Source organism: Dendropsophus ebraccatus, chromosome 6 (genome assembly GCF_027789765.1).
Source record: "Dendropsophus ebraccatus isolate aDenEbr1 chromosome 6, aDenEbr1.pat, whole genome shotgun sequence".
Classification (NCBI taxonomy): Eukaryota; Metazoa; Chordata; class Amphibia; order Anura; family Hylidae; genus Dendropsophus; species Dendropsophus ebraccatus.
The window spans coordinates 90694338-90722279 of NC_091459.1; the positions used below are offsets into that span (position 1 = coordinate 90694338).

General features: G+C 43.5%; 1 long non-coding RNA gene across 1 annotated transcript; it reads left to right on the forward strand.

The window, feature by feature from the left end:
- The first annotated feature begins 11911 nt into the window (after nucleotides 1-11911).
- On the forward strand, nucleotides 11912-22328 carry LOC138794931 (uncharacterized). The gene is made up of 3 exons (XR_011363531.1): nucleotides 11912-11967; nucleotides 21353-21501; nucleotides 22097-22328. It is a non-coding gene; the product is annotated as an uncharacterized lncRNA (long non-coding RNA).
- Nucleotides 22329-27942: the final 5614 nt, after the last annotated feature.

A 27942-nucleotide genomic window follows, 5' to 3' on the forward strand; every position in this document is an offset into this window, starting at 1 on the left:
ATCATTGGCTGATTGTGCGTATAACATAATAAAGCTGTTACTTACCTGATCACGTTCCCCGGTGTCCTCAGGCCTTGTCTGTTTGTTACGGCCAGTGACTGGCTGAACGACCGATCACTTCAGAGAGAGGACCAGAAGAGCTGGGACTGGGGGATCGCACAGACAAGGACACCGGGGAACGTGATCAGGTAGTATATATCTTTATTGTTCACTATATACAGCAAGGGCTGCACACACATCACTAATGAGATACAGATCTGATGGTGGCTTGTCTCTCTGAGAACAAAGAGGTTGGGCATTGATTTTTCATCAAGCCTAACCCCCTATGTCCACTGATATCATCTGTCAGAGGACTGTCCAGAGAGCCCCATACACCTTACACTGATGGCCGAACCCACCACGAACAGCAGATACTACTAACAAAAGTGTAAAGTGTATGGGAACCTTAAATTGCTGCTACAATATTTCAGCATTTGGGGCCCCACCTTCAACTTTGCCCAGGGCCACATTTAGTCTAAAACCGGCCCTGCAAATAGCCAACCGTTACAACCAAGGTAGGCAGAAGAGCATCTCTGAACACACAGTACGTCGAACTTTGAGGCAGATGGGCTACAGCAGCAGAACACCACACCGGGTGCCACTCCTTTCAGCTAAGAACAGGAAACTGAGGCTACAATTTGCACAAGCTCATCGATATTGGAAAGTAGAAGATTGGAAAAACGTTGCCTGGTCTGATGAGTCTCAATTTCTGCTTGAACATGACAATGAGTTCTCAAATGGCCTCCACAGTCACCAGATCTCAATCCAATAGAGCATCGTTGGGATGTGGTGGAACGGGAGATTCGCATCATGGATGTGCAGCCAACAAATCTGCGGCAACTGTGTGATGCCATCATGTCAATATGGACCAAAATCTCTGAGGAATGCTTCCAGCACCTTGTTGAATCTATGCCACGAAGAATTGAGGCAGTTCTGAAGGCAAAAGGGGGTCCAGCCCGTTACTAGCATGGTGTACCTAATAAAGTGGCCGGTCAGTGTGTATATATATATATATATATATATATATATATATATATATATATATGTGTGTGTATTTGTTGTGAGGTTAAAAGCTGGGTGATCACATTCTAAGTGTGGTGATTCCATAATTTTTTTTCCAGAGATTATGAGTAAAGTTTTTACAGTATAGAAAATAGTGAAAAATGCTTAAAATTTTTGTTTTGTCAGGAGAAAATGATATTCCTTCCATTTACATTGTTTTTACTTGATTGCTAATGTATTTTGTATAGCAGAGTCCTTGTTTTATTTAACCTTATACCTTATTCAGATCTCTATTTTGAAGTTCCTTTCTTTAAAAAAGAAAAAAATAACTCTTTTCACACAGTGTAACGTATATGAATTCCAGTTACTGCAAGGCCCACTCCACTGACAGGTCACATTAGAGGTAAAGTGGAAGATGGATAAAGCATGAAGAAAGGCCTCAGAGAACCTCACCATACAGGGTCCTCAGAGAACAGCGGTTCACAAAAATCTCCATATGACTGTACAACTCGATTACTGGACATCTTTATAGACATGAAACATGGTCCAGAACAAACATGTGGCATATAATCATGCCATGCTCTTACTGAGGCTTATTTACCATTCAGACATATCATAGTAGAAAGGTCTCCATTTCTGTCTCCAGGTTTCTTCAGATGGAGTGCGTTGTGATAAGATTAGGATATTTGATTTTGATTGAAGATATTTAAAATTTCACAGGCATCGAAAAAATTACCATTTACTGTATATGAAAATAAAGGTTAAAAAAAGTCAAGGGCAAAAAATAAAATAAATAAGAAATCCAGTAGGTTCTTTGGTACCATTAGTATACATTAAAAATATTAACACTTTTAACAATATTTAGCTATCAATATCAAAAGTGTTGTTCAAAGTACAACAAAGTGTTGTAATATATCTTACTGGAGCAAAATACTTCTTTCTCCACTTATTGGACTCCTTCCTTGCTCTCATTTCTCTGCTCCTGAACTCATTTTACACTCTGCTCAAAACCCATCTGAATAAGTATTAGCTCACTAAAGTATAAGGTTACAGCTGTCCATAATAGTCTATGAAGAGGGGAGGGGGGAAGAGTGGGATAGAGGCAGATAAAAACACACTGTAGCCTTTAATGGTTGCTATATCTAACCCCAGTTTTTTATTCAAAGCTGAGACTACTCTATAATGTCATCCATGCTGCTTCTGCTTCTTAATGTATACTATAGATTCATAACCATGAAGACATACCTGATACAGGTCACAATGCCGCAACTAATCACTGGAACACGTGTGGACCTTCTTGTGGAGGGTTTGATTTTTAACTTCAGTGGAGCTCAACACACAGAGAGTGAAAAATCTTCATCCAAATACAGCGTGTAGCACTCACCAATAGATACTTGCAATAAAAAGTCTTTTTATTCTGATAAAGGTCATGGAAGAGTCAGACAATTATCTGTTACTCTTCCATGACCTGTATTGGAATAAAGAGACATTTTTATTGCAAGTATCTATTGGTGATTGCCACAGGTTCTTTCCTAAAGTGTTTTTGTATAAAGTGATAGTGGTGCAGTGTATGCAAGAAATCCTATCTTTTGGTGACCACACAATAACTCAGGGACAAATGAAAATTGGAGATTGGACTTGCAGAGCAGAAATCTGATGTAATTTTTATTATGGTCACAAATAGGTGCAATTCCTCATGTACACTTACATTACAGCTAATTCTGAAAAGTTACATAAAAAGCAAAATTTATTTATGCAGTCACCCTACAAATGACACATTCATAATACTGTGCTAATAGAAATCAATGAGCACATACTGTATGTGTTTCAGTTTTATACATGACATGACATACTGCGTGCTATCTAAAGGAGATATTGTTCTCTAGAAGCAGTGATGTACAGAGGCACAATGTGGTGTACTTAGTGTCTACTGCTACATAATAGAGAACTGTAATGTGGTGGCACACAGGTGTTTATGCTGTAAATGAGGCATAATAGATCTTTGAACTTGTAAAGTATAGTTAATTACAATTATCAGTGAAAACTTTTCAATCTCAAGGCATCACAAGATGGAAAAAACATTTTATTTTTAAAATCTAACTAGCATTTATTCAATTGACTTATGTAAGCAGGTGTTCAAGTGTTGAAGTATGAATTTGCTGCATATGGGAGAACATCCTATCAGGTACTGATTGACCCTTAACCATGCGGAAAAGTACATTAAGGCCATGTTCACACGTATATTTTCATAAAACTTCTTTTCCGTTACCAATGGCAACAACGATCATGATTAATACAAATATATATGTTACATTGCCGTCTAAGGAATCCCGGCCGGAGTGTATACACATAGGGGGAAATTTATGAAAGGGTGTAAATATACATCTGGTGCAAACTGCCCACAGCAACCAATCACAGCTCCTCTTATATGTTACCAGAGCTGAAAGCTGAGCTGTGATTGGTTGCTGTGGGCAGTTTACACCAGGTGTATATTTACACCCTTTCATAAATCTCCCCCATAATATACACTCCGGTCGGGATCCCTAGCGGCGCCACGAGAAACTGACAGGTCAGTTTTCTGCGGCCGCTATTCATTGAATGTGCACACAGTGGAGTGAGCGGCTCCCGCCGCACACTCCATACTGTGCAGTAGGGAGTTCTGATGCGGGCGCGCACGGATGTGCCGCAAACTCTGCAGCGCTAAAGATCATCCAGCCAGTACTGGATGATCACAGTCACAGAACCGCCGGTCTCATACTAAGTGTGCACATGGCCAGGGGCGTAGCTAATGTCTCCTGGGCCCTTTTGCAAGAGGTCAATTTGCCCCCCCCCCCTTCCTCGACCAAGCGATTCTATTTGTGTATATATATCTCAAGACTGATATTACCAATAATACCAGTATATAGGAAATATTGTCACCATACATATTACCGCCATACTGTCACTAACCAAACCCTGAATACTGAGACCAATATTGCCAATAATACCAGTACACAAGGGGAAAATATAACCATCACACCACAACCACTACTATCATCACCATATTGTTACTGACCAAATCCTGTATACTAAATCCAATAAAACACAGTACCAGATTACAAGTAACAAATAACACCACCACATACTGACTAACACCACCACATACTAACTAGCACCGCCGCATACTGACTAACACCACCACTGCTACTGAGTAATCCACTGTACACAGATCACTATCACCTCATCCAGTCATATAGAGGTGGACAGACACAGCTACACACAGGTTCTCTACTCCATATACATCACAGTGCAGATATATTTAGTGACTCACAGGGGACGTCTTCTTTGATCGGAGTTCTTCCCTTTTCATCTTCTCCATCTGTCCTGGGCCGTCATGAAAACTTCTCCGAGCCAAGAATCCACAGAATCTGCCAGACAGACATATTAGACTCCTCACTCCGGCACCATCCTCATCTCTATACACACTGCACATCTGTATTGGCCCCTTTACACCCTCATTTAGTGGGTAGGCTGACTCTATGTGACCCCGCTAGTATATGCCCTATTGCATACACCCCCCATATCCCCCTTATAGATGGACCCCCTGTATCCCCCTTACAGATGGTCCCCCATGTATCCCCCTTACAGATGGGTCCCCCCTGTATCCCCCTTATAGATGCCCCCCTGTATCCCCCTTATAGATGGTCCCCCCATGTATCCCCCTTATAGATGCCCCCCCATGTATCCCCCTTATATATGGTCTCTCCCCCCTGTATCCCCCTTATAGATGGTCCCCCCTGTATCCCCCTTATAGATGCTCCCCCCATGAATCCCCCTTATAGATGCCCCCACGTATCCGCTTATAGATGGTTCTCCCCCCTGTATCCCCCTTATAGATGGTTCCCCCTGTATCCCCCTTATAGATGCCCCCCCATGTATCCCCCATGGTCCCCCATGTCTGTGAAAAACAAAAAAACAAAAACACAACACACCTGACAACCCGCCGTGTCTCTCTCTTCCTGTCCTCCGGTCTGGCTGTCATCTGATGCGCGGCTCCCGGCTCTGTCCGCTCCCGTCCCCGGCAACACAGTGATCTCTGTGAGCGCCGGGGATGTTACTTCCGGCACGGCGGCGCTTATTATCGACGCACCCTGCACCGGAAGTACTTCCCCAGTGCACACAGAGATCACTGATGTATGTGCTGCCGGGGACGGGAGCAGGCAGAGACGGGAGCCGCGCGTCAGCAGGGGGCCCGTCCCAGCCTCCCTCTTGTGATCGCAAGTAAAACTGCATGCGGGTCACAAGGGGGAATAGGAGGGGGGCTGTGCGGTGGCAAGGGGGGCCCTGCGGGCCCTCCCTTGGTAGCAGCCCGTTCGCAGTGGTGACCGCTGCGACCGTGGTTGCTACGCCACTGCACATGGCCTAAGCAAGTAAAGTTATGCCTTTTAATACTGCTACTTCATTATACAAATGATTCTAAAAAGTCACCTGGAATTATAAGTTTGTATAGAAAGAAAGCTCCATGTATAAAGCAACTCTGCCGCCTGAAGTTTATAGGTGACCATAGAAGATTCTGTAGGGAATATTTTAAGTACAATAGATTAATATTAGAGGTAGCATAGCTTTCTCACAAAAGATTTTGATGATACAGTAAAGCAATAAAAAAAAACTCAGCATCCAAACAAATGGAGTCGTGGATCTGCTGTACCACCGCTAGCGATGATGTGAACCGCACCAAGGAGTCGAGTCTAAGCGGCTGCTGGTCTTCACCCGAGCATGGGAACCGAGTAGCGTTTTTATAAAAAGGACTGCTCAATGGGGATCCCAGCGCCAATCAACTAATGCAAGAAAAAGAGAAGCCATGTACCTGATGGTACATTTTCTTTAATGTTTACAGTCAGTAAAAAGGTTATATCATAGTATATAGTTATTACATGACACTGACAATGCAATAAGGGTGTTATCGGCCAGCTAAGTGCGAGAACCAGGCGTCATTTTTATAAAAATGACCGCTCCATGGGCATCCCCGCACTGGCGTCGATCAGCTAGTGTAAAAATAAAAATGTTTAACCTGATGGTACATTCAATTTTATACCACTCTGCAAGGAATATTATGTTATATATTAGTAGGTGTACTCACTGAACTTACTGACAGCAGCTCCCTGTGTAACTCATAAAGCTAATATCCCCTCCTCCAGGCTGTGCCATTTTGAGTGTGACCATATGACCATGTGCCTTCCACTTGTGTCCTCCATAGATACAGTATATAAAGGCTGAGGGAGGGGTATGACCACATGCTCTTCCATGCTCGGCCCTCTTTTAAACAGAATCACCATTCTGGGACACAGGGAGCCACTGTCAGTAGGTACAAGAAGTACTGCTACTAATACTGTACACTGAGCAATTTTACTATAAAGTGGTCAACCTGGTAAAATGAAACTGAGCTTTGACTAGCTGCTGTAGACAAATTACACCATGTTGTGTCTTATGTCGACTGAGGCCTTAGGGTTCTATTGTGGAACATTTCTTTCAAGCAGGCTCGGACTAGCCTACAGGGGAACAGAGGAATCCCCCGGTGGGCCCTACCCCTTGGTGGGCCCCTGGCAGGTGGTGGGCCTCCCTGTCTGACTCTTTCTACCAGAGAATAAAAACAATTTCTATGCTATAGAAGCACAGACAAATATATGTAAGGTACCATGTGTCTTCTTGACCTAACAGCATCTAACAGTGTCAGCAATTTGGAACGCGAATTACAGCTGACAGAAGTCTCGTAACAAATGATAGTCAGGCAGTGGAGTGTGGGAAGATAATAAAAAACTATACTCACCAGTCCCTGTGACTCTGGACCGCACTCTCTCCCACAGCTGGGCCCAAGGTGGTGCTCCCCCTAAAATCCATAGGATAGGGGATGTCAAGCTAAGAAAAAAATCTTTCAAATCAACTGGTGTCACAAAGTTATATAGATTTTTAATTTATTTCTACTAAAACCCTTCAACCCTTCCAGTACTTATCAGCTGCTGTATGTCCTGCAGGAAGTGGTGTATTTTTTCCAGTCTGACACATTGCTCTCTGCTTCCACCTTTATCCATGCCAGGAACTTACTTTGGACAGTTACTGACTTTAGCAGCAGATATTAATGTGTCAGACTGGAAAGAATAACCACTTCCTGCTGAACATACAGCAGCTAATAAGTACTGGAAGACTGGAGATTTTTTTGATAGAAGTTAAGTACAAATTTCTGGCACCAATTTATTTGAAATAATTTTTTTGCTTAAGTACATCTTTAATACTGTGGACTATTTTACTTTTAAACAACTTGACAGCCCCTTTTGTACAGTCAGTGCAGTTTCTCCATTGATCAACTAATCGGGTGATCACCGATTTCCTATGACAGCCTGGGAAATGTAGTAATACTCTTTGGCTGCCCTTTCCACAAAATCAGATTGTCAGCTGTCTCATTCATGTTAACAAATCCGCCGTATATAACTGTATACCAGTGGTTTTCTAAACTGTGTATAGAAATGTCTGTGAACCACAAGTGTCCCTCCAAAAAGTTGTGAGGTATGGAGGAAGGGCTGACTGCAAAGCATTATGGGGAAGCTTGATGTCATGTGATTTTACAGCAATGGAGCAGCTTTATCAACCAGCCAGAGACAAAACACAATCTGATTCGCCTATAGCAACCAATCACAGATCACCTTTCATATATTAACAAGTTATAAAATTAAAGCTGAGCTTTGATTGGTTGCTATGGGCAGATTAGACTGTCTAAATTGTGCATAGCAACCAATCACAGTTCAGCTTTTATTTTACCAGAGTAATTTGAGAAACGAAAGCTGAGCTGTGATTGGATGCTATGGGCCACATCAAACCATCTTATTTAGTGTTCTTAGTGTGGCCTAACCATAGGCGGTTTGCTCGGTCACAAGTGTGTTTAGTGACCTCTGCAGTAAAGCACATTGCCAGTCATTAATGGGTTAATGCTTCAGATGTGTTTACCAGCAGTAACCATGGCAACCTTGCACTATGATGACAAGCGCTTATGTCATAAAGAAGGTTCCATAAAGCAATGCACCGCGCCCTGATCAGTGCCATCTTGGATGCGCCAGAGGACCTTGAGCTTGACTAATTTACTGCCCCCTACCCTTGATGAAATTTGGAGGTTCTAGCAGGGGACCTGGATCTGTGAAGGAGAAGAGATACAGCCGCCTAGCCATCAATAAGGTGACAGATATTGCAGCCTCATCTCTCTCACATCCAGTTTATTATACTTATAGTATGGTATTACCCTCTAAGCCCATGGGAGGGGCAGCTCTCCAGCCATGGCTCCCTCGAGGTTTCCCCCACAGGGGGTTTTCCTCGCCTGAGTGCTGGAGGGTGACTCTTCGTGAGTCGGGGGTCTGCCATTTTCAGTGTCATGTAATTTTAAATAAAATTGGGACCATTTGACACCTGATTACAATGTGTTGTGTCTTTATTTTGCGTTCTTTGGTTTAACTTGGGGGAGTTGGGGGTCCATCACATATTACAGAGTCATAAAGCTGGACATCTTCCTGCTACACAGATCTATCACCTGCACAATGCGCAAAAGTAGGATGGAGCAGTGGCTGGTGGAACTCCTGCTTGTATGGGCATATCCCTGGGTTAAAGGAACACTCACATCTTGAACAAAAAACATGCATCACAAGGCTTATACCTACATCTACAAGGCTTGGCAAAAGGTTTTATCAAGGGACAGCAGTATCAATTATAGCAACACGGACACCACCATAAATATACATCATATATACATAACCCAGTGGCTCTTGTGTGTGTTGGCAGGATCAGGGGCAAGGCAGAGTATCGTGCCCCCACACCCATACATGCAGGGGTGGGCTAGGTAGCTGCCCCCCCCCCCCCTGCAAAATCCACAGGATAGGGGATATCAAGCTGAATGGTTGGGGTCCCAGTGGGTATGAGAATGTGGGAAACATATCCCCCTCAAATAAACAGTGGGGACAGTGCTCCATTAATTCTCTTTAGTTCTTGTTATCCCTTATCCTGTGAATAACTAGGAGAGGGGTATGTTCTCATGTACTATATGGCTGGACTCAGACTAGGCGTTTTTCAGAAATATGTCAGATGGCATTTTTGGGGTTCAAAAACGCAGAGACCAGATGTTGGTCAGTGGGGAAAAACGAAACACAACACCCATAGGGCATTTTTCTGCTATGGTGGGTTTTTTGTATTTTGCCACAAGCTTCTATAGGGGGGAATATTGTCATGTCTATATGGAAATTAGTGTTTTTTCCCCAGTTCTTCAACATAAAACCTGGAATCACATGATAAAGAATCACATGATTTGTACCGAAAAAGCCCCACAGGGCAGGGGATAAAATGAGAACTAAACATTACACTAAAATGAGAACATGGCAGAAAAAAAGCCAGAAAAAAACACCAAAAAGCAGGAAGAATGGTTCACATTTGTAGTGAATTCAGTAGAATTAAATTGGTACTTTTTTTTCTTTCAAATCAACTGGTGTATAAAGATTTGTATTTAACTTTTATTAAAAAAAAAAAAAAAGTATTTATCAGCTGCTGTATGTCCTGCAGGAAGTGGTGTATTCTCTCCAGTCGGACTCAGTGTTCTCTGCTGCCACCTCTGTTCATGCATACCTCCCAACTTTAGGTGAGAGGAAAGAGGGACATGGACACGCCCCTAACCCCACGGAAAGACACGCCCCTAACCCACCCAAAGACACGCCCCTAAACCACAAGACACGCCCCTAAATCAGTCATAAACGCAACGTTTTGGCGAGTCGATCGCCATTTTCACACTTCAAAATGGTGATTGACTCGGCGAAACTTAGCGTTTGTGACTGTTTGCTGTGCTGCACTATTTGTTAATGCTTTGCATGTTGATGGAATAAACACTTCTTTATCTATCTATCTATCTATCTCCTATCTATCTATCTATCTATCTATCTATCTATCTATCTATCTATCTATCTCCTATCTGTCTGTCTGTCTGTCTATCTCCTATCTATCTATCTATCTATCTATCTATCTATCTATCTATCTATCTCCTATCTATCTATCTATCTATCTATCTATCTATCTATCTCCTATCTATCTATCTATCTATCTATCTATCTATCTATCTATCTATCTATCTCCTATCTGTCTGTCTGTCTATCTCCTATCTATCTATCTATCTATCTATCTATCTCCTGTCTATCTATCTATCTATCTCCTACCTATCTGTCTGTCTATCAATTATCTATGTCCTGTCTGTCTGTCTATCTATATATCTCCTATCTATAGAGATAGTAGATAGATAGATAGATAGATAGATAGATAGATAGATAGATAGATAGGAGATAGATAGATAGGAGATAGACAGACAGACAGGTAGGAGATAGATAGATGGATAGATAGACAGACAGACAGACAGACAGACAGATAGATAGATAGATAGCAGATAGATAGGAGATAGATAGATAGATAGATAGACAGACAGACAGATAGATAGGATATAGATAGATAGATAGATAGATAGATAGATAGATAGATAGATAGGAGATAGGTAGGTAGATAGTCTATCTATCTACCTATCTAAGTAAAGCCCCCCTGTGTACCAGAAAAATAGAAAAGGATACTCACATGGCAGCACAGCATTGGCTTTCTCCCCAGTAGTGGCTATATGCACACCTCACACACAGCTCCCAGCCCCCGCAGCTCCTATCTCCAGTCCCGCGGCCCCTGCACTCTCTTCTCTCCTGCTTGTCCCAGACATGTGACCTCATCAGCAGCAAGGAGATGATAAGCAGGGGAGAAGATGAATGCCAGTGCCGCGGGGCTGGAGATAAGAGCTTCGGGGGCTGTGCGGTATGTGAGCTGCCTGCTCAGGGCTCTGAAAGGGACAGAGCATGTGACCTGTCAGCGGCCACTGACTGATACTGAAGGCCGCAGCTGCGTAGTGTCAGATGGCCTTCAGTGTCAGTCAGTGGTCAGTGTGTGGCAGCAGCGGCACCCCCTCCTGCATGTAACTGCGGCACCCCCCAGGGACCCCTCACTATGTCCAACCCCTTCCCTGTCAGCTAGCCTCCCCCCACCATCCCTGGAATGAGGACGTACTCACTGCAGTTGTTCTTCAGCCCTCCGGCAACGTCTCCTTCCTCTCGGCTCTGCTGGGGACGTCACTCTCCTGCTCCGCGACGGAACGCAGGGAATGAGAGACACCTCTTGTGACCGGAAGCAGAATGCAGCTTCCGGCCACTAGAGCGACCAGTGCACAGCCCCGCATCTGCGAGCGCTCACCAAGAGCAGTCGCAGTTAAAGGGACAGGTATGTTTTGGGAAGCGGGACACTTGGGTCCCGTTCCGGGACAGCGGGACAGGACCCCGAAATCGGGACTGTACCGCTGGATCCGGGACGGTTGGGAGGTATGGTTCATGACCAGGCCCGGATTGGCCATAGGGCAGTTCTGGCAAATGCCAGAGGGGCCCCCCCTCCGTGGGCCGGGCCGGACCCCCTCAATACCCGGCTACTTCCTCCCCCAACTCCTGTAAACTCCTGATGCTGCCCAGCCAATCACACGGTTCTGCAGCATTAGGAGGTTACAGACTGTCTTCTCACGCACAGTGCAGTGCGGCCTCCTCTTCTTCCTGTCCTGGGAAGCCCCGCCCCCTGCTGCCCCTGTCGGCCCTGTCACTGACATGCAGAATGAGTAGGCATCAGCTGGGCCTGCTCACTTACATGTAAGTTCTGGGTCCTGCAGAGATCACATGACCTCCCCTGTAGAGGTCACGTGATCTCCCTCACTGAAGGCCCGGGGCCAGGGGCAGCGCCTGTGTGTGACTCTCGTCCTCACTGTCAGCAGCAGTCGGGACAGAGGAGGAACCATCATCATCAGCAGCAGCAGCAGCAGTCGGGACAGAGGAGGAACCATCAGCAGCAGCAGAGTGTGTGAGTAATGGAGGCACTGGGGGAGGTGTTATGTATGGGTTCTGACTAAATCACCACTGCACCCACAGACCACTACTACACCCACCATTATGCTCCCAGACCACTACTACACCCACCATTATGCCCCCAGACCACTACTACACCCACCATTATGCCCCCAGACCACTACTACACCCACCATTATGCGCCTTAGACCACAACTACACCGACCATTATGCCCCCAGACCACTACTACACCCATCATTATGCCCCCAGGCCCCTACTACACCCACCATTATGCTCCCAGACCACTACTACACCCACCATTATGCCCCCAGACCACTACTACACCCACCATTATGCCCCCAGACCACTACTACACCCACCATTATGCGCCTTAGACCACAACTACACCGACCATTATGCCCCCAGACCACTACTACACCCACCATTATGCCCCCAGACCACTACTATAACCATTGTGTGTGGTGTATATGTCTGTGTACAGAGCTGTGTGTGGTGTATATGTTGTATATTGCTGAGTACAGAGCTGTGTGCGGTGAATATGTCTGTGTACAGAGCTGTGTGTGGTGTATGTCTGTGTACAGAGCTGTGTGTGGTGTATATGTCTGTGTACAGAGCTGTTTGTGGTGTATGTCTGTGTACAGAGCTCTGTGTGGTGTATATGTCTGTGTACAGAGCTGTGTGTGGTGTATATGTCTGTGTACAGATCTGTGTGTGGTGTATATGTCTGTGTACAAAGCTGTGTGTGGTGTATATGTCTGTGTACAGAGCTGTGTGTGGTGTATATGTCTATGTACAGAGCTGTGTGCGGTGTATATGTCTGTGTACAGAGCTGTGTGCTGTGTATATGCCTGTGTACAGATCTGTGTGCGGTGTATATGTCTGTGTACAGAGCTGTGTGTGGTGTATATGTCTGTGTACAGAGCTGTGTGCGGTGTATATGTCTGTGTACAGAGCTGTGTGTGGTGTATATGTCTGTGAACAGAGCTGTGTGTGGTGTATATGTCTGTGTACAGAGCTGTGTGCGGTGTATATGTCTGTGTACAGAGTAGGGATGGCATGAACCCGAACCCTCGGTAATGATTCCCGCTGTCTGCCCGCTCCGTGGAGAGGGCGGATACAGCGGGAGGACCGCCTGGAAAACTGGGATACAGCCATAGCCATAGGCTGTATCCCAGTTTTCCAGGCGGTCCTCCCGCTGTATCCACCCGCTCCACGGAGTGGGCAGACAGCAGGAATCCGATGCCGAGCGTTCGGGCTCATACGAACCCAAACCTCGGCAGGTTTCGGACCATCCCTAGTACAGAGCTGTGTGCAGTGTATATGTCTGTGTACAGAGCTGTGTGCGGTGTGTATTGCTGTGTACAGAGCTGTGTAAGGTGTATATTGCTGTGTACAGAGCTGTGTAAGGTGTATATTGCTGTGTACAAAGCTGTGTAAGGTGTATATGTCTGTAATTGTATATTTCATATACTATGTATTTATGTGCTAGAGTTTCTATCAATACCATTATGAGGTAGAGAAGGTTTTCTGATCCCTTTTTATTTTATGTTTTGTATATGAGGGTCACAGGGGGCCTTTCTATTATATGAGGACATAGAGGGAACCTGGCTCTAAATACTACAAGGGGCATAAAGTGGGCACTGTAACAGCGTGGAACAATATAGATGAGGAGTTTGTATAGAGGTGATGATGGTTCTGGAGCTAAGAGCCTGTAATGTTTGTCTGGTAGACTCTGCATAGATGATGCATAGACGACCCCGTACGGTAAGTGGGCCTGTGTGCTTTGAAATGCCAGGGACGATTTTCAGTCCCAGTCCGGCCCTGTTCATGACACAAACTGTCCAGAGTAGAAGAGGTTTTCTATGGGGATTTGCTACTTCTCTGGAGAGTTCCTGTCATGGACAGAGGTGGCAGCAGAGACTGTGCACTGTGTCAGCCTGGAAAGAACACAACACTTCCTGTAGGACATCCAGCAGCTGATAAGTACTCGGAGACTTTTAAGTAGAAGTAATTTACAAATCTATATAACTTTCAGACACCAGTTGGTTTGAGTAGAAAAAAGTTTTTGCCAGAGTATCTCTTTAAATTAAATAAAAAAGTCAATTAGCTTGACAGTGGAAACTTAAACTAGACGGTGTAAAAATGCACCATTTTAAGGTCTCGTTCACACCATGTTTTTATTCTTTTTGCTCCATGACCTCCATACCTTCCCATTTAGTTATGATGGAGGCCACTTTATACCATCTGTTCTACATAGACTCCCAAGATTCATACTGAAAAACCACCCATTCTTGCTTTAAAAAAAATAAATAAATAACCCCCCTTTTCCTATTTTATGAATACAAATAAATAAATAAATAAATAGACATATTTGGTATCGCCGCTTGCATATTCTCCCAAACTATTAATTGATCACATTCCTGATCATGCACAGTAAACAGCGTAAGTGCAAAAAAATACGAGGGCACGGGTACATGTAAGTATACTTTCGGTATTATGTTCTTGCCTGCCTGAGATTTGTCAGTTTAAAGGGGAACTCCGGATAAGAAAAACTTGTTTTCTATTAAAAATACACTAAAAGTTAAATATATGTATCTATACAATTTATCTGGGTTCACACTATGTATATTTGAGGCTGTATGTTTGAGGCTGTATAGCAACCAAAACCAGGAGTGGATTGAAAACACAGAAAGGCTCTGTTCACATAATGTTGTAATTGAGTGGATGGCCATCATTTAATGGCAAATATTTGCTGTTATTTTAAAACAACGGCTGTGGTATTGAAATAATGGCCGTTATTTACTGTTATATGGCGGCCATCCACTCAATTTCAACATTGTGTGAACAGATCCTTTCTGTGTTTTCAATCCACTCCTGGTTTTGGTTGCTATGAGGACCTGACATGAGGACCAAATACTGCCTGAAATATACATAGTGTGAACCCAGCCTAATACTGTATCTGTATGTCTCTGTCACACTGGTAGCTGATAGTAATCCAGGAAGTGAAAAAAATGGCCCCTGTGCAAATCCACATTGTCTCCTGCTCCTTCTGCTATCCTCCTTTAGGAGACAAATCTTCCATGCCTCTGTCTCACATTGTGTGTGTTTGCTGAGATCAGGCTGATGATGCAGACAGGGGGCAGGGTGTGATGTCACAGGAGGCTTGGCTGGATCCCCCAATCATTCACCATCTCTGACCGGCCAGAAGCAGGTGCAGCACTGATTTCTCTAATTGTACAGAAGTGTGCAGTGAAATTAGGGCTGTGTTCACACATGTTGGAGTGTCATTGCAGTACTGCAGCGTATTCACAAAAATGATGCAGTAACACATGTAAATGATGCTAAACGGCAGAGAGGATCAGAGCCTTATTGTGGGGCTCAACTTCTAAGATAAAAGATGCTTGATCATAATATGTGCGTGGAAAGGGAAAAAAAAAATTCAAAAAGTTCTTTACTTTATTCCAAAATCAGAATTACAGGAAGAGAATGCAGCGTGCTGTGTTGTGTTACAGGTAGAGAGTAGAGAATACAGCGTGCTGTGTGGTGTTACAGGTAGAGAATACAGTGCACTGTGTGGTTTTACAGATAGAAAATACAGCGCGCTGTGTGGTGTTACAGGTAGAGAATACAGCATGCTGTTTGGTGTTACAGGTAGAGAGTACAGCGCGCTGTGTGGTGTTACAGGTAGAGAATACATTGCTGTGTGGTGTTACAGGTAGAGAATACAGCGTGCTGTGTGGTGTTACAGGTAGAGAATACAGTGTGCTGTGTGGTGTTACAGGTAGAGAATACAGCGTGCTGTGTGGTGTTACAGGTAGAGAATACAGCATGCTGTGTGGTGTTACAGGTAGAGAATACAGCGTGTTGTGTGGTGTTACAGGTAGAGAATACAGTGTGCTGTGTGGCGTTACAGGTAGAGAATACAGCATGCTGTTTGGTGTTACAGGTAGAGAATACAGCGTGCTGTGTGGTGTTACAGGTAGAGAATACAGCGTGCTGTGTGGTGTTGCAGGTAGAGAATACAGCGTGCTGTGTGGTGTTACAGGTAGAGAATACAGTGTGCTGTGTGGTGTTACAGGTAGAGAATACAGTGTGCTGTGTGGTGTTACAGCTAGAGAATACAGCCTGCTGTGTGGCATTATAGGTAGAGAATACAGCATGCTGTTTGGTGTTACAGGTAGAGAATACAGTGTACTGTGTGGTGTTACAGGTAGAGAATACAGCGTGCTGTGTGGTGTTACAGGCAGAGAATACAGCATGCTGTGTGGTGTTACAGGTAGAGAATACAGCGTGCTGTGTGGTGTTACAGGTAGAGAATACAGTGTGCTGTGTGGTGTTACAGGTAGAGAATACAGTGTGCTGTGTGGTGTTACAGCTAGAGAATACAGCCTGCTGTGTGGCATTATAGGTAGAGAATACAGCATGCTGTTTGGTGTTACAGGTAGAGAATACAGTGTACTGTGTGGTGTTACAGGTAGAGAATACAGCGTGCTGTGTGGTGTTACAGGCAGAGAATACAGCATGCTGTGTGGTGTTACAGGTAGAGAATACAGCGTGTTGTGTGGTGTTACAGGTAGAGAATACAGTATGCTGTGTGGCGTTACAGGTAGAGAATACAGCATGCTGTTTGGTGTTACAGGTAGAGAATACAGCGTGCTGTCTGGTGTTACAGGTAGAGAATAGAGCGTGCTGTGTGGTGTTACAGGTAGAGAATAGAGCGTGCTGTGTGGTGTTACAGGTAGAGAATACAGTGTGCTGTTTGGTGTTACAGGTAGAGAATACAGTGTGCTGTGTGGTGTTACAGGTAGAGAATACAGTGCGCTGTGTGGTGTTACAGGTAGAGAATACAGTGTGCTGTGTGGTGTTACAGCTAGAGAATACAGCCTGCTGTGTGGCATTATAGGTAGAGAATACAGTGTGCTGTCTGGTGTTACAGGTAGAGAATACAGTGTACTGTGTGTTGTTACAGGTAGAAAATACAGTGTGCTGTGTGGTGTTACAGGTAGAGAATACACCGTGCTGTGTGGTGTTACAGGTAGAGAATACAGTGTGCTGTGTGGTGTTACAGGTAGAGAATACAGTGTGCTGTGTGGTGTTACAGGTAGAGAATACAGTGCTGTTTGGTGTTACAGCTAGAGAATACAGTGCTGTGTGGTGTTAAAGGTAGAGAATAAAGCTTGCTGTGTGGTGTTACAGGTAGAGAATACAGTGTGCTGTGTGGCATTATAGGTAGAGAATACAGTGTGCATTGTGGCATTACAGATAGAGAATACAGTGTGCTGTGTGGTGTTACAGGTAGAGAATACAGTGTGCTGTGTGGCATTACAGGTAGAGAATACAGCGTGCTGTGTGGTATTACAGGTAGAGAATACAACGTGCTGTCTGGTGTTACAGGTAGAGAATACAACATGCCGTGTGGTGTTACAGGTGGAGAATACAGCGTGCTGTGTGGTTTTACAGGTAGAGAATACAGTGTGCTGTGTGGTGTTATAGGTAGAGAATACAGTGTGCTGTGTGGTGTTACAGGTATAGAATACAGCGTGCTGTGTGGTGTTACAGGTAGAGAATAAGTGTGCTGTTTGGCGTTACAGGTAGAGAATACAACATGCCGTGTGGTGTTACAGGTAGAGAATACAGCATGCTGTGTGGGACCACAATGAAATCATAAATTACTGCAAATTATTCAATAATGAAGCTGCAATGTGTGAACACAGCCTAGATGTTCTGCAGCAGCTTTGGGCGGGGAATGTGCAGGGTGGAGGACTGTGATGAACAGCTGAGGGAAAGCATTGCATTCTGGAACCTGTAGTACTGTGTACAACTAATAAACCAGGAAGTGCAGAGACACAAAACAGAACAAAACCCCCCAAAACAAATGGATTTTTTGTAGTTTCAAAAATGGAATAGATAGGTAAGTAATGCTTTATGCTTCTGCAGAAGTTTCATTTTTTTAACCTCTACCTGGAGTTCCCCTTTAACCCTTTGAGGACCAGGCCCAAAATGACCCAGTGGACCGCGCAAATTTTGATCTTAGTTTCCGTTTTTCCCTCCTCCCCTTCTAAGAGCTCTAGCACTTTCTACAAGGCCATGTAAGGGCTTATTTGTTACAGGAATAGTTGTACTGTGTAATGGCGTCATTCATTTTACCATAACATGTATGATGGAATTCTAAATATATTATTTATGAAGATATAAATAGGTGACATCGTAAAAAAGAATGCAATATGGTAACGTTTGGGGGGTTCCTGTGTCTACGTAATGCACTATATGGTAACAGCGACATGATACAATTATTCTATAGGTCAGTCCGAACACAACCATATACAGGTTTACACAGATTCTCTAATGTTATATATTTTTTTTTAAATGAAATCCTTTTTTTTGGCAATTATAAATAAAATGGGACTATTGTGACGCTTATAACGGTTTTATTTTTTTCACCTACGGGGCTGTATGAGGTGTCATTTTTTCCGCCATGATCTCTAGTTTTTATTAATACCATATTTGTGAAGATCGGACGTTTTGATCACTTTTTATTAATTTTTTTTTATATATAATGTAACATAAAATCGGTAATCCGCGCACTTTTTTTCCCTCTTTTCGTGTATGCCGTTTACCATTCGCAATGACGCTTGTTATTTTTTAATAGATCGGACAATTACGCACGCTACGGTATATTATATGTTTATTTGTTTATTTATTTTTATATGTTTTATTTATATAATGGGAAAGGGGGGTGGTTTCAACTTTTATTGGGGGAGGGGTTTTGGGGTTGTGTGTTAGTGTTTTAATTTTTTTTTTTTTTTACACATTTGAAGTCCCTTTGGGGGACTTTTACATCCAGTACTTGGATTTTTACACTGAACATTGCTATGCCATAGGCATAGCATTGATCAGTGTTATCGGCGATCTGCTCATTGAGCCTGCCTGTGCAGGCTCAGTGTAGCAGATCGCCAATCGGACCGCACGGAGGCAGGTAAGAGACCTCCGGCAGTCCGTTTTACCGATCGGGACCCCTGCAGTCACACTGCGGGGGTCCCGATCGGTAAGTGACAGGGGACTCCCCCTGTCACTTACACTTAAACGCCGCGATTTAAGGAGTTAATGACACGCGGCAGCGCGATCGCTGCAGCGTGTCATTACCAGTGAGGTCCCGGCTGCTGATTGCAGCCGGCCCCCACCTCCTATGAAGCGCGCTCCGCTCCGGAGCACGCTTCATAGTGGGAGAAACACCCAGGGCGTACAGTTACGCCCTAGGTCGTCTGGGGACAAACTTCCATGGCGTAACTATACGCCCTGGGTCGTCTAAGGGTTAATGTGACTTCTCCTTTCAAGATACTTATGTGGCATCCTATACTGTGTGCATAGAGTGTCTCACAAGTTACCAGCAGTGAGCCAGCATTGCTGGTCACATACACAGTGCTGTGCAAAGGTTTGGTTATATCTGGTATATGAAGGGTGGGCCCAAGGTACCCCAGTCCGACAATGCTTTTAAGTACAAACCCCCAGCATTACTCTCTATGTCATCATCCGGTCTTACTTACTTTCCTCCAAGCTGAACAATCTCATGTTACAGGTCTGTATTTTTTCCATTGACAAAACAATGTTGCAGGTGTAATAAACATCATAGGCAATATTTCATTGCATCTAAATTATTTATCGGTGGTCACTGTGTGCACACTAGAGCGATATGGGAACAAGAATCAATGTTATCTACATTAATGATTACTTACAAGTCAGGATAGATGGGTATCAGTGGATGCTATTGTAATTTACTGGACATTTGGATTATCAAACAACAAGATAAATGTTCTCAGGATCTTACCGTTCCATATGTTATTCAGCAGCGTTCTTTCAAAGCATTATTTCAAATCTTTCTGTCTGATAAATCGACTCTGTACTCAATGCCAAAGAACTGTATTCAGCACTGTAGAGTTTATTCAGTGCTTGATCAAGACCAATATGTATTAGTTTAACATCTGTTCTTCTCCGCTAAACTATGTACAATCTTCATTTTGGGAAAATCTATTACAATGGGGGGAAAAAATAGGGATGAGTATATCTGGGTTTTCAATGGGACAAAACCAGATGTTCATCATTAAAATTTCTTGCTGTTGGACAAATGACACAAGTGGGATCTAATAAGCATATTGATGTGCCAACAACTCTCCCAGGTTTAACCCATTCACAGAAAGAGAGTTGAAGAATATTTGTCCATTTCCAGGCATACATGTTAAAGTATACAGTAGGTATGTAATAATGCATTCCCATATGGACTCTGACAGGACTACAGATAGACTACATTATATCTTCCAAGCTGGTATTTTGTTTTCTGTATCTTACAATTTTTCTTCTATCTGTATCTCCACACAATGTCTGATCAAGATCTGTATGCTGGATTAATACATAACATGCATTGCTTGTTCAATAAAATTCACTATTACATGCATCGATCTCAAGGTGTGCATAGTTCTTTGTGTGTCATTGAGGAAGACAGTCCCTTCTTCTGACCTCTACCCACTAACAGTATGCAACAGATTAGTTTTATAATTTTGCGTAAAGTGCACTATAATGTATTGGTTGTATAGTGTTTTTTAGAGAGACCAAGTAATAAGTGACATACAGTAGCAATACAAACTAATTTGCTTTAATAATGCTTTTGCCATATTTTTACTTTGTCGTTTCTTATGACTTTTTCTAAATCAATACACATAATTATCTTCATTGTAGCAGTCTATTTTAAACACTCATAGTGACTAAGCCTATAACAATAATGATATGATTGTGACCATGCAATGTTTTAGCTACCTTATCTATCATCCCCATCATGCCATGAACAGGTACGTGTATAAAAATTCCTCTTACTTGAAAAACACTACCAAAAAACTAAAAGCTTAGTAAACAAAAGTACAAAATTATCTTTAATAAAGTAGAGACATAACAAAATCTCTTTAACAGGATTATCCAGTGAAAATATTTTTCTTTCAGGTCAACTGGTTTCAGAAAGTTAAATAGATTTGTAATTTACTTTTATTTAAAAATCTCCAGTCTTCCCATACCTATCAGCTGCTGTATGTCCTGCAGGAAATGGTGTTTTCTTTTCAGTCTGACACAGTGCTCTTTGCTGCCATCTCTGTCTGAGACAGGAACTGTCAGGCAAATCCTCATAGGAAATCTCTCCTGCTCTGGGCAGTTTCTGCCTTGGACAGAGATGGCAGCAGAGAGCACTGTGTCAGACTGAAAAGAAAACATTTTGTGCAGGACACACAGCAGCTGATAAGTATAGGACGGCTTGAGATTTTTAAATAGTGCCTACTGATTTCTCTATTAAGTGCTATCTTATTGCTTAAAAGTAAAACAAGTTCTTTTGTGCCCAAAGCCAGATCAGGATAGTTACCACAGAGTAAAGAAGATGCTCCGGGGCGCCACCACCCAGACATACGTTTCATTGTCCTTCATCTGAGGGACCCATTGAACTAGTAAACAGTGACCAGAGGTTCTGCACTGGCTCGCAGCAGAATCAGACAGGTGAGTACAGGTTCATAAAGTGTGGATAACCCTTTTAAGATAGGTTTCATATTTCATGGTTACATTTTCAAGATTCTAAGACAAGTGATTATCAAACATCTCATGTGCTAACATCCCATTAATAGAGATTAAAAAAAGAGATCAAATTGCTAAATGTTATTTGTAGACCCCTGACAAATAAATCACAGGGTTCTGCCACAGATGAGTTATCCATGAAACACATTTTTCATTTTTTAATCAAACCATATCTGTCTAGGGACAAAAGTAGGAGATAAGTAAATTCTGCGTATCTGGAAAACACAATCTGCATAAATGCAATGGCATATACTGTAGGGGTTATGCTCAAGTAGAGTTTTAACTTATCAATCCTAAAATGCTAAAAAATGTGGAATTTCCAATGAAATAATAGATAGTTTGGTAATATATATTCTCTATGTAATAGAGGTAAGAAGTGTCACATTCAAGGCAAGGAATTTCCTTCTATCCACTTTGCAATCTTAGTATTTTATTAGCTCCTTTTCTTCATTTTCTCATTTCTATGACAAAGACAGGATTTTATTTTAATAAATTTCATGTATTTTAATTCCATATGCAGTTCTTCATCATCATCTCAGAACAGGGAAATGTTCTATTTAATTTAATTTGGAATTGAAATGGCAGCCAAGACAGTAACAAATTAATTCTTCCAGGTGAGGCTATAAGAAGTTATAGTCTATTTTAGAATAAATGTTAAATATGTAAAAGTGTACCACATGTTACCATACATCCAGGATTAGTTTAACTAATCATAAGGTACTTGTCAATTCAAATAAAATATTTTACTGAGAAATATTGGAACTGTGAACATAAAATAATGAATATTTAAAGTCCAAAAATTAAATATACATGCATCCAGATTAAAAATAAAAATCAAATTGCTGCAAAATTTAGCATACTGTTGGTTACTTAAGAGCATGTGAACACACCAAACAGGCTCCGGGTGGCCCTAGAGAGACTAGATAGAAGACCAACAAGCACAAGCAGCTTCTATATATTTTTTTGTTGTGTTAACCGTCCAAATACGGGTCCCATCTTCACTACACACCCGTCTCTTCCCAAACTATTTCACAGTGCTTAGCGTCATAGCACCCATAGCCATGTCCTGTCAATGTCCTGCCATTGACAGCCAGCCACTGCCTTTATCTTTACCAAAGAATCCAAGTTCTGTAAGGAGTTAACTAACAGTAAGGCTGGGGTATAGAGACCTTGTGGTGAGCACTTCAATCCTTCTTGCTGTGGAGTGCTATACTGCTAGTGGATGTGTTTTGTGGTCAGGTGCCTGTGGTTGGAGATCAGGGGGATGGTCCAATTGTGTTCTGGACCAGACCAGTGGCCTCCTAAATAACAACCCCAGTCTGTATACTCTGCTGGTTATTGAGCTTGTCTCTGCCTGCTTCTGACTCTGCTATTCTGTGTATTGTTCTGACCCCTCTGCTTTGTATTTCTGACCATCCTTGCTTGCCGTCTGCCCCTAACCATATTGCCTGTTTTTTGATTACGCCTATTGGATCCTGATTTTGTACTTTTGCTGCCCGACCGTTGTGACCTGGATTGCTGACTATTCTTATTGTGTTTGTTCGTCTTGTCTTGTCTTTTTGTTTCACAAATCCAGATCAGGGACCGCCGCCCAGTTGCCCGCTGCCACTTTAGGGCAGATAGCAGCAAGTAGGCAGGGACATAGGGCGGGGCTAAGCTTAGGGTACACTGTCTGTGTTTCTCCTGCATCTCTCTCTAACCTGAGTTGTAACATTACCATTACATTCAAACATATAAAGTTTAATTATTTTTTATTTTTTTTTTGTCCACAAGCGTATTTTTACAGAGAAATTCTACAGTATATTTTCATACAAATTTTTTCAGTGCAAAAATATAATCATTATGGGGAGAAGAAAGAAAATGTGCTGAGCATCCTTACTTAACCCTGGCATGCAGTGCACCAGAGAGGAAGTGTTAAGTGAGGATGCACAGCATTCCCACTTAATCAAGTAGGAGGAGCAGAACACCTGTCAAAATGATGGGTGTTCTGCTCCTTTTTAGAGAGATGTAATTTACCACTTTAAGCTCCTGTCTGTGTCTTCATCTATGCTGCAGTCTTTAGTGATGGGCAAATGCTTCTCCTGCGGCTGACGTTGCCTGTCTGACCAACATCAAAAGCCACCTGCCCAGGTACAGTGTCTGACTGAAAATGTTGCTGTTTCCTCCCTAGTACCATGCTGATTCTCTTCTTGATGACCCAGCTTGCTGCCTATGCTCATTGGGCCTGTTCTTCAATGCATTGCACTGTCTGGTTCTGGGGACCAGTTACTACCCACACCAGGACCAAGCATGTAGAGTGACCTGGTGTCCTATAGTCATAGAAGACCAGCTTCTGTATCCTGGAGCAGGATAGAGGGTGAGGGCATTTAGACCCCACTTCCTTGTGTGGCTCAAAGCCAAACTAGAAGCACAGCAGGTCTACATCTGCTGCCCATCACAGATTGACTCTTTTGACAAAGAGGAGGGATTAAATATTCTTGCCATGACTTTGCTATTTTATTTTATTTCTTTACAAATATATATATTAGAAGATTGTCGGCAGAAAAAGACCACTGGGCCCATCTAGTCTGCCCTTTTAGTATTTTCTTTCTTATTATCTTAGGATAGATGTATGTTTATCCCAGGCATGTTTAAATTCTGTTATTGTAGATTTACCAACCACCTCTGCTGGAAGTTTGTTCTAGGTATCTCCTACTCTTTCAGTAAAATAATATTTTCTCACATTGCTTCTGATCTTTCCCCCAACTAAACAGCTTTCCCCCAACTAACCAGCAAATTAAATTCAAGGGGTCAGGAATAGTGATGCACGATGCACCGAAATATCGATACTACTATCGATATTTCGGTCAGAAAAACGGTTCGATACCAGGATTTCCTGGTATCGATACTTCATGTTAATCTGCATAATAGTGCAGATTAACATGAAGTATGGTGCAGAGAACACGGCCGGCAGCTACCTGAGCGCCGGCCGTGTTCTCTGTGTGCCGCCCCCTGCCCCCTGGTGTCCCCTCCTCCGCCCGCAAGCTCTCCGCTCCCGGCGGCGCCAAATTTAAATAGCCGGCACACAGCGATCGCTAGTGCCGGCTATTTGCAGGGGTCCTCAACTGGCGTGGCCAGCTGTCCGGACCCCTGGTCAGACCTCCTAACCACCCCAGATCCGGTCCGTCCCGCTCCCCACCGCACTGCCTCCCGCCTCATAGGCGTACTGTCCTTAGATGTCAGTACGCCTGTGGGGCTGGGGGCAGTGTCGGTCCGGCCCCCGGCTGATACGCGCTCTCTGGGGATGTCCCGGGGATTCCCCAGCAGAGCGCGCACCCCAGACCTCAGTGTACGCTGCTGGCCTGTCCTTCCCGGAAGTGCAGGCCGGCGGCGTACGCTGAGGTCACTGATGCGCGCTCTGCTGGGGAATCCCCGGGACATCCCTACAGAGCGCGTATCAGCCGGGGGCCGGACCGACGGGAAGAGAAGAAGACAGCCGCAGCGGGGAACGAGGTGCTAGGTGAGTTGTTTTTGTTATTTTTTTTTTCTGTCTGGGGGGCATCTACAAGGGGAGAGCGCACAGGTGGACTATATACTACAGGGGGGACCTCACAGGGGGCTATATACTACTGAGGGGGCTATATACTACTGGGGGGACCTCACAGGGGGCTATATACTACTGAGGGGGCTATATACTACTGGGGGGAGCGCACAGGGGGTTATATACTACAGGGGGACCTCACAGGGGCTATATACTACAGGGGGAAAGCACAAGGGGGGCTATATACTACTGGGGGGAGAGCACAGGGGCGCTATATACTACTGGGGGGAGCTCACAGGGAGCTATATACTACAGGGGGACAGCGCATGGGGGGGCTATATACTACAGGGGGAGCTCACAGGGGGCTATATACTACAGGGGGGAGCTCACAGGGGGGCTATATACTACTTGGGGGGAGCTCACGGGGGCTATAAACTACTGGGGGGAGCTCACAGGGGGCTATATACTACAGGGGGAGAGCACAGGGGGGCTATATACTACTGGGGGGAGCTCACAGGGGGCTATATACTACTGGGGGACAGCGCACAGGGGGCTATATACTACAGGGGGAGAGCGCACAGGGGGGCTATATACTACTGGGGGGAGCTCACAGGGGGCTATATTCTACAGGGGGAGAGCGCACGGGGAGGCTATATACTACTGGGGGGAGCTCACAGGGGGCTATATACTACAGGGGGAGAGCGCACAGGGGGGCTATATACTACTGGGGGAGCAACAGGGGGCTATATACTACTGAAGGAGAGCACACAGGGGGGGCTATACACTACTGGGGGAGCAACAGGGGGCTATATACTACCAGGGCAGTCACCCCCTTTGTACCTAATATCAAAGGCCTGGTGAGAGAGAAAAAAATGCCAATTTTCCCACTAATAAGCAGCAATTTTGTATATAAATAGTTGAACGTTTGTGACAAAGTAACAAAACACGTTTCCTACTGATGTTCAGCTCGGACCTTCACCTGACAATAGACCCCGGTAAGTGGACCTTCACTAAAAGTTGTTGAGTACCCCTGCCCTAAAGGGTAGATGCCGCTGTCATAACCGACAGTGGCATTTAACCCCTGCAGAGCCGCTCCATATGCAGCACGAGTCTGCTGCATATGGATCGGCCCCTCACTGCTAATGACTGCGGCCCGCAATCCCGCGGGCGGCAGTCATTCAACCATTCCAAATACGGGGCCTACCGATACAGTGGCACAACAACTCCCAGAATACCTTCTTGTGGGGAGTTGTTGTTCACAAGGAGGCATGCTGGGCATACCTCCTTATGCACTACATCCCCCAGCATACCTCTTTGTGCACGGGGAGGCATGCTGGGAGTTGTAGTGCACAAGAATGTATGCTGCACAGAGTTGTGTCAGGAGCTGCACAACTGCAATTCCCAGCATACCTCCTTGTGCACTACAACTCCCAGCATACCTTCTTGTGGGGAGTTGCAAAGCACAAGGAATTATGCTGGAAGTTGTTGTTCACCAGGAGTTATGCTGGGAGGTGTAGTGCACAAGGAGGTATGCTGGGAGTTGCAGTTGCGCGGCAGCAGCCTTTCAAAACATCCCAGCATACCTTCTTATGCACTACAACTCCTAGCATACCTCCCTGTGCACTACAACTCCCCACAAGAAGGTATTCTGGGAGTTGTTGTGCACAGGGAGGTATGCTTGAGGTTAGAGGGGAATAAAAAATATTAAAAAAAGTGTTTTAAAATAAAACAAAAAATAAAGGTTCTAATAATCCCCCCTTTTCCCTTTTTTTAAAAAAAAAAGTAAAAAAAAAAAAAAAAAAGAACATACATGTATCCACTACATGTGAATTGTCCGAACTATAAAATGTAACAAAGTGATCAAGAAGTCACATAAATAAAAATGTTGTGCATGGGGGGAACATATCTGTAGTCAGGGAAAAGGGAAATTATATTTGTATTTTTACGTGTTTTTTTCTCAAACTTTTTATTTAGTATCGAATTGGTATTGAGTATCGAAATCCGAAAGCTGGTATCGGTATCGAACTCAAAATTTTGGTATCGTGACATCCCTAGTCAGGAATAGGTAATAAAAAGATACTGTACATTATTGTATTCATAGACTATTATATTATCAGGAGAAAGTGAAATATGTTCTATAAAAACAAAAACCTTATTCATCAGGGCAAACATAATAAAATTATAAAGTCTATAATGGTGATATAAAAAAGTGGACAATGTATCTAATCCTTGAATCATCTGCCATCAACAATATCCGAATCCTGATTTATTGACCTTCCTGATCCTAATGAACAGAGTGTTAGTTTTGTATGATGTCTTTGGATTTTAAACATGCACCTATAACAACAAAATCTACAAGGTTTTCATTGTTAAATATACATTTTCATCATGAATTTGTGTCCCTTTAACTTTCCCTTTCCTGGTTTTTATAATTGAATTTTCTTGAATGTTTTCCTTTGTGGTGGGTGTATACTGTACTGCCGGAGTGCAGCCTATGCTGTGGGCTTGCTTCTTTTCTATGGTGATATAAACATGTAGACAACATTTCATGACATTAATGCCTGTGAAACAGATCGCATCTGGGTTTCATTAACTTTCACACGATCAGTGATGTTAGGAGTAGGGGTCTAATGAAATACTTTGCTGATAGTATTAGAAAAAATAAAGTTGCAGTTAATACTTTGCTGCTTATCCATAATAAAATGCCTACCAAATCATCGCAGGCCAGCCCAGCAACACAAATATAATTAATCAATTTCCTCCAGATTTCTAAAGCAATTTAATGGTAAAGCAGGGCCAGATGGAGTGGAAATTGTGACTGAGGAAACTTTTAGGGTACACAATCT